Source organism: Engraulis encrasicolus, chromosome 17, assembly GCF_034702125.1.
Source record: "Engraulis encrasicolus isolate BLACKSEA-1 chromosome 17, IST_EnEncr_1.0, whole genome shotgun sequence".
In the NCBI taxonomy this organism is placed as follows: domain Eukaryota; kingdom Metazoa; phylum Chordata; class Actinopteri; order Clupeiformes; family Engraulidae; genus Engraulis; species Engraulis encrasicolus.
In genome coordinates this window covers 31,866,140-31,873,131 of record NC_085873.1, presented here as the reverse complement: position 1 = coordinate 31,873,131, position 6,992 = coordinate 31,866,140, and positions in this window count along the sequence as shown.

Sequence of the window (6,992 nt, the reverse complement as noted above, 5' to 3'; positions counted from 1 at the left end):
CCACATTACATTGTGAAAAAAAAACATTATTGCATTTTACATAGTAATTTGGACCTCTTCTGCTTGGAGTTTTTCTGTCCCACATTGTTTCGGTCCTCTAACCCCCTCTACTGGAAAACTGCCATCACTACAGTGCTGTGTGTGTGTGTGTGTGTGTGTGTGTGTGTGTGTGTGTGTGTGTGTGTGTGTGTGTGTGTGTGTGTGTGTGTGTGTGTGTGTGTGTGTGTGTGTGTGTGTGTGTGCGTGCGTGCGCACAACTGATTAATTGTTTAATTGTTTGCCCCTGTGTGTTAGTGCCCATACGCCCGGTGTCCTTTGTGACAGACAGTGATGACAACGAGAGTGGAGATTACGTCAACCTCCCAGATCAACACAGCTGTATGTGACAAATAAATTCTATACGGTATTATCTATAATTATTATGCATTACACACACACACACACACAAACACGGTGGCTGGTTCTGGCAATCATGTGATATTCTTGGCATTACCAATTCTGTAATTATTACATTTCGTCTGCATCTAACTCTGATATTGACGTGCTATCTGTCCTTTCCTCTCTCCACCTTATCATAATCTCCTCTCTTTCCTCATCCTTTCCTCTCTTGTCTCCCCCATTCTCTTCTCCTCTGCCTCCCCATCCTCCTCTTCTCTCTTTCTCTCAGAGTGCGGATTAACGAGTTCATCTGATGTCACCTCCGCGCCACCCCACCCCATACTCCTTCACTCTCTCACACAATACCACGCGTCATGGCCGTAACTATAGCAGGCCCAGCAGGTGCGGACGCACCGGGGCCCATGACCTCCAGAGGCCCGTCACCATCCCCAAAATGAAAATAAAATGAGAACATCATTTTATTTATGATGTATTTGTGAAAAGAATTGACCGGCCTCAACTACGTACGTCGTACAGTATAGTGAGTTATCAAGGCTGCAATTACATTTCCTCACTGAAAGTCAACCTTGATTGCCATGCATTACATGTGAAATATCCTAAAATTGTGTCAACTTCTTAGCTTGGTTCCTACCAGACCATCTAAAGCAAATTTGTTTATCTTGGTTTCATCAGACCACACAACAGGGTTCCAGTGATCCATATCCTTGGTCTGTTCATCTCTCTTGAGACCAAGATAAACAAATGTTCTTTAGATGGCGTCAAGGATGTGTGGTGGTAAACAAGTGAGTTTTACAAAAAAAAAGTGCATAATCTGGCTAGTCAACCATGGCTGTGGGACTGACATCGTTTGGGGATGTATGAATGCCGTCAACATTGGAAATCTGAATTACAATTTGGAATAAGGCTGTAACGTAATGAAATGCGGAAAAAGTGTAGCGCTGTGAATACTTTCCGGATTGACTGTATTTGAGATAGGACATTGAAGATGGAGACAGGAAAGAAGCAGGAGAGAGAGATGGGGAGGATCAGGAAATTACCTCGGGGCAGAATCAAATCCACATCCCCGGTCTAACAGAACAGTATGGGGCCTTAGCTGTTTGAGCCACGGCCAAGGCCAGCAATTTGGATCTTAATGCACACAAGGCCAAGTCTTACCAGCATTTGGCCGTTGGAAGATGCTAATGTCAAGCCCTGTACCACAGAATCGTCTATTAGACTAAGATACTACAAACCCCGCCTACCCAAAGCAAAGGAGTGTGATAAAGCTCGGTCTCCTAAGGAGGTGTTGTCCCCTACATCTTCTTCTCTTTCTGTGGAGTTTGGTGACGGCTTGCATAAGATATGCGCTACCGCTCATAGTGCTCCAGCACTATGGGAACTCCTTTTATTCTCAACCTAAAGTCTCCAAAGGTCTCCTAACTGATGGTCTCATAGACTCTTAGTGCAGATGGAGTCGCCGGCGGGCAGCAATATTTGCTGAAAATACTCAACTAGACGTACATCAACAACATTGCTATGACATTACCGAGAGCCTTAACAGATTAGGACATAGCCATTACAATTTGATCTCACATCTGGGGTAACTACTTGTTATGGGGACAACAGATAGCCTGTCACACCAGTTCAAAAACTTGGCAATCACAAATAGTATCATAGATCATATCATAGATATCAAACAGGTTTGATATTTAAGACTCGATTTTACGATCGTAGATACAGTTGTGCTCATATGTTTACATACCCCAGCAGAATAAACGCTTTCTTCGCGATTTCTCACAAAATATGAAGGATTACACAAAACCTTTTTTTTTCACTCATTGCTAGTGACTAGCTTAAGATATTTATTAGCAATATTCTGTGTTTACTCTTTCAAAAGCATGATCACAACCCAAACTACCCAAATGACCCTGTTCAAAAGTTTACATACCCTAGTTGCTAATGCTGAATATGGCCCTGTTTAACATCAGGGACCGCTCTAAATTGTTTGTGGTAGTTGTGGATAAGGCTCTTAATGTTCTCAGATGACAGAACAGCACATTCTTCCTGGCAGAATGGTTGTTTCCTATAATATCTTTGGGTGTCTTGCTGGAACCTCACATTTGAGGTTTCCCCTGAATGGCTCAATGATGTTGAGATCAGGAGAGTGAGACGGTCGCTCAAAAACTTCATTTTATTCTTTCTGAAGCTAGTGACGGGTTGATTTGGCTTTCTGTGTTGAAATATTGTCATGTTGGCATGTCCAAACAATGGACCATGTGCAGTTTCAAGGCTGATGTGTGTCAAGTTTCCTCCAGTATTTTTCACAGGGCAATGTATTCATCATTCTGCGAGTATGGATCAAAAGTATAATGCATTTGTAACTCAAATGTCCACATGAAATCAGTGGTCCATGACCATGTTTCACAGAAGGGTATGGTGTAACTTTCATCATAGGCTCCATTGACTGTTCTCCAAATGGTACTGTTAATAGTGGCCTAAAAAAGTTCCATATTAATCTCATTTTTCCAAATGACTTTGTCACAGGCATTTTGATGCTTCTCACTGTGCTATTTGGTGTATCATATGCAAAATAACATGTTTGCATTTTTGTGGTAATGGCTTTCTCCTGGCAACCCCCAACAGCCCATCTTTCCTCAAGTGCCAACATTTTTTCATGTTGTCCTATATTTCACCTGAAGTTATTTTTTGGTTGTCCTATGTCTCCTGAACAATTTCCCCGGCAATGATCATTGCAATGCAATGATTCCCTTGCCCATTGGCTTGATTCCAACCAAACTCCTCATATTGCATTTCTGAATTGAAATTCCAATGGTGCCAACATGACAATATTTCGACACAGAAAGCCAAATCAACCCGTCATTAGCTTCAGAAAGAATAAAATGAAGGTTTTTGAGCGACCATCTCACTCTCCTGATCTCAACATCATTGAGCCACTCAGGGGAAACCTCAAATGTGAGGTTCCAGCAAGACACCGAAAGATATTATAGGAAACAACCATTCTGCCAGGAAGAATGTGCTGTTTTGTCATCTGAGAACATTAAGAGCCTTATCCACAACTACCACAAACAATTTAGAGCGGTCCCTGATGTTAAACAGGGCCATATTCAGCATCAGAAACTAGGGTATGTAAACTTTTGAACAGGGTCATTTGGGTAGTTTGGGTTGTGATCATGCTTTTGAAAGAGTAAACACAGAATATTGCTAATAAATATCTTAAGCTAGTCACTAGCAATGAGTGAAAAAAAAAAGGTTTTGTGTAATCCTTCATATTTTGTGAGAAATCGCGAAGAAAGCGTTTATTCTGCTGGGGTATGTAAACATATGAGCACAACTGTAATGTTGCCAGTTCTCTGTATTCAATTCTCTTTATGTGTGCGGCACAACCCAACTTTAAAATCAGATACCATTTTTAACACCTTGGGTTTTTTCCTAGAACTAGAACCTAGAACTAATTTGTCACATATACTGTACAAACCCCAACTCCGGTGAAGTTGGGACGTTTGGTAAACAGTGAATAAAATCAAAATGCTATCATTTTCAAAACATTCAATCTATTCATCAGATGGGGAATAGTGAAAAGACAACATATTAAGTGTTAAAATATTGTTTCGGGGGACATATGTACTCATTTCTAATTTGATAAATGCAACACGTCTCAAATAAGTTGGGACGGGGATCAGTGAAATTTAGTAAACATCCAAATAAGATAAAACAACAAAGAAGAACATTTAAAAATGAATTGTACTGACGGACAGTATGTGTGTCCAGGTATAAGACCATCACAGAGAGGCTGAGTCACCCAGAATTAAAGATGCAGAGGGATTAATTACCATCGTTATTACATACATTTTTGAATTCCTTTTGATTAACCATGATTGAGTGCATATAAGACATCATTTTGTCATTAAAATTATTGAATGGGTTTATGACATCATGAAATATATATTAGCTGTAGTCTCACTCTAGCACTCCAAGAATTACAGCTATTGAAAATGTACCATATTATGAACGCTTCATGTGTGCAAGTGATAGAGGGGTTTAACATTCCCCAATCCACCCGAGCTCACTTGAAATAGACCCGGAAGACATGGGACACTGTCCTTTGCTTACAGAAGTCAGCAGAAGTTTTAAAATCCCTATGATGTGACCCCATTCACTTAGAAAAAATGTGTGAACAACTCAGCGCATAGGCCTGATAATGTCCAGTTTTTGACTGAACCATTTGGCCTAGAAAAGTGATCTCAGCTTTGACATGAAGAACAGGGTTATGCCATTTGTGTGTCAATATCATTTGACAACTTGTAAAACTTTTGGAGATAAGGCTGCACATATTACTCAGCTATTGACTGCCAAACTGTCACCTTTAGAATCTTCATTCATACACACACACACATGCAGCCTTGTAGAACCTGGACAACCGTGGCCTAATATGCTGCTGTGGCCACTCTATACAGTAAGTGGCAGTGGCCTACTGGGTATCAGGTGTTGGTCTGTCAGAGGGTTGCAGGTTTGAATCCCACCCTTACCTCTCCCTACCCACCCATTGCTGAAAGGCACCTGAAGCATCTCCATACATGCACGCGCCAGCACAGAAACACACACACACACACACACACACCTCTATCTCTTTCCCTCATGTTTCTGTGTGTGTATACGACAGCTCTGTGTGTGTGTGTGTGTGTGTGTGTGTGTGTGTGCGTGTGCGTGTGTGTGTGTGTGTGTGTGTGTGTGTGTGTGGGGGTGTGTGCAGAAGCCACAAGCATACTAATAGCATTGTCTCTCTGGAAAAGCAGTCTTAATAATAATAATAATAATAATAATAATAATAATAATAATAATAATAATAATAATAATAATAATAATAATAATAATAATAATAATGATTTATTTTCTTCCAGATATTTTTTTGTGATTGTATGTGTTAATAGAGTATGGCTTGATTGAAAAAAGCTGGTACTCATGATCCTAAATTCATAAACTCAAAGTTGCAAGCTGGGTCGTAAATATCACATAGGCTTTATTTAGCCATATTTGCAGTACCTTTGTGCTTCAGGGATATTCTGAACAAATCAAGTTGAATGATATCCCAGGCTTTATTTACAATAGCTTGTAACAATAAATTATGTTTCATTGCAACTTTGAGGGCATTTCCACCCTTTATCTTAAAAAAACCCTGAATTTTGCTGTCCATGGGCTAAAAGTGTGCTTATTACATAGTGTGTCTTTAATCTGGTGACCAAATACTTAGCTCACCAGTTTCTCCTCTTAATGCTGAATCCATACATACCTCATATGTTACATTTGGTTAAACTAATCAAAACTTATAGCAGTTTATACATTTTAGAGCGCCCCCAGCAGGCCATTTTGTTATCTGTGTGTTTGACACTCGAACTCAAATTGTTCTATAGACCCAAAACTTCAACTTGGAAGTGAAAACCAAACTTTAACACCAATTTGAAATGACTGAGAAAAATGCACATGCCTACGACCCCACTATGTCCTTTGCTTACAGAAGTTGGCAGAAGTTGTAGAAGTCCATTCTTTTTGACAATAATAGAGCATTGCACATCCTGTGCTACAGTGAAAATGGACCATCCAACTTGTGTTAGTGCTAGCTTCAAAAGTCAGTCTCCATGATGGCATGCGGGTGCAGTAGTGCAATGGTTAAGATGTTCTCACTCATCTGTAGAGTTAAATACAGTGCTGAATGGTATAAATGGGTTTTAAACAGCATGAAAAGCCACTCATGCATTATATTTTGAATGGAGATCTTCGATTACTGCCACATAGTAAGGTCAAATTGCATTCTCTACTATGTTTTAACAGTTTGGCTCCATCATAAGGACCAGCAGGTGATAAAATGGTGGGCTTTTGGTAAAGACCTGTCACACTGTAAGCACTACAGAAAGGAAAACATGGCAAAACATGACAAGGAATACACCCACCATTTAAGCTGGTGAAATTTTTACATATTCATGAATATCCCCCAAAACAATGGTTTTGGTCAGTTTCGATGGATGATGTGTTTCTTTGTGCCGTTCTCCATCTAATGTAAGAATCAGATGTTTTGAAAATGGCAGTATTTTGTTATTATTCACAATTTACCTTGTGTCCCAACTTCTATGGAGTTGGGGTTTGTACATTCCTCAGATACCTTGTAGCCACTTGGTGCAGATGGGGTCGCTGGCGGGCCTTTTCTGAAAATACTCAACTACATCATAACAACATTGCTATGACATTACAGAGAGCCTTAAGTAACAGATTAAGACTTAGCCATTACAACTTTGATGACAGTAACGTAATAACATAGGCTCTGCTTTAAGGGGTTAAGAGTTCCTTTTGGGGACTTTTTTTCCCCAGATGTCAGCCATCACAGGATTTCCGTTTGGTTTAAACTGTGTGTGTGTGTGTGTGTGTGTGAGAGAGAGAGTGACAGTGTATTTCTTTCTTTTGCTGACGACTCCTGAGATTATGTAATTTCATACTTTACAAGTTTGACCACTGTTTTACGCCTGTCTGTTTTGCATATGCGTTTGATCTGTGAATGTTTTTTCCTTAAGTGTGTCCTCTTTATGTCCGGTTTACATATATGT